The sequence below is a fragment of the Pteropus vampyrus genome, unplaced genomic scaffold, assembly GCF_000151845.1.
Source record: "Pteropus vampyrus isolate Shadow unplaced genomic scaffold, Pvam_2.0 Scaffold443, whole genome shotgun sequence".
Taxonomy (NCBI): Eukaryota; Metazoa; Chordata; class Mammalia; order Chiroptera; family Pteropodidae; genus Pteropus; species Pteropus vampyrus.
This window is the reverse complement of record NW_011889224.1, coordinates 148,902-150,549: the sequence shown is the minus strand read 5'-3', so window position 1 is coordinate 150,549 and position 1,648 is coordinate 148,902.

The window sequence follows — 1,648 nt, the reverse complement described above, 5'->3', positions numbered from 1 at the left end:
GCTAATACTGCAAAATACATCTATTAAAAAGAGTATAAACAATGTGTGTTCTAATTTTACATTTTTCCCCCAGAATATTTTACACTATTAATTCAACAAAAGTTATTTTGGTCTACATATCTGGAGTATTTCACGTATGAAGCTAAATTGTTGTAAAATAATGTTAAACATTTTTTCTTTTTCTTTTTCTTTTTTGGCTTATCTGTAGAGTAGTGCAGTTAAAATGATTGATGTATTTTTTCTCATTTGTTTTCACTAAGACATTTTATTGCTTTCAAACAGATATTGAGCATTAATTATATAAAAGTGCCTGTGTCAGGCATTGCTAAAGATAAAAAATGTATTTTACATAGTATTTTTCTCAAGGAAAGTAATTTTGTAGGTAATACGGACAACACATTTTAAACTATATTATTGAGGAAGGAAAAAGTGTCAGAGATGCTAAGTCCTGTGAACAGAAGACTCATTTCCCATCACAAGGCCAGTACCTGGTGTTGGTCATTTCTATAATATTGTCTTCACACACGCATGTAGTCCCATGGCCCGAGGAGATAAAAATTGTAAAAGGAGACAATTTTAAGGGTAAAAGGATTTTTGATGGTGCTACCATCATGTTTGGACTTGTGGAAGCAGACAGGAGTGTGTACACTTTTTTTGTCAAGAGGAGTAATATCCATAAATGGAGACTTGAGCTTCACAGATTAGAAGACAATAGGTAGATTAGTAGTGTAACAGTCTATAAATAAAGTTTCATTTTATCACTTACTATCCTTAAAAGATCGGATTAGCTATAACAAATTTAAAAACGACATGCTATTCCCTATTTTTACAGTACAGAGGATAAACATACATAAAATTAAGTGAAAGATTTAGATAAAAGTCCCAGGCTAAAAAGGTCTCACAGTATTGCACTGTTGGTGAATTAAGTTATAAGTAGTTAATATAACAAGAGTTGAAAGAAAAATTAAAGATTTTTGAAATTTATCCTATGGGCCGGAAAAATATTATATTGTTATGAATGACACCAAATAGAATTCTAAATATGGAACTTTTTTGAACAAGTAGTAGATATGTAGAACTTTACAGAGGAGAGAGACAGTAAGAGGTTAGATTCTTCCATATATATCATGATCATCTTTCCTAAGTGTGACTACCACAGATATGCTGATTGTAACTCTCTGATAATACAAGCAAATAATGCCTTTGTTAGTACCAGATGATACCTCTTTGGCCATAGATGACTGAATTAAAGTTGGAAGTATGATTCCAGAAAAACATATCACTAGGTTGGCCTGAATTCATCATATAATCACTCATGAGAATACAAACTAACACACCAGATCATGTTACTACTAAGCATTAGAATAAAGATTCCTGGATTATGCCCATGTTCTGCTTCTCTAAGCCCTGATGGCTCATTGTTTCCTTCATTAATATGACAGAAAAATGTATTTATCATGAAAATTAAGCACATAACTAGAGGTAGAAGCATTCTCATTAGGGTCCAGGTAAGGAAAAGATGGTTCAATATTGTCACATTGCATAAATACTGTTTCAGAAGTACTAATAAATGCAATTATACAAGAGAAATAACTAGATATAGAAAATCAAAAATAGGAAATTAAGTTATTATTTGCAGCTGATATGA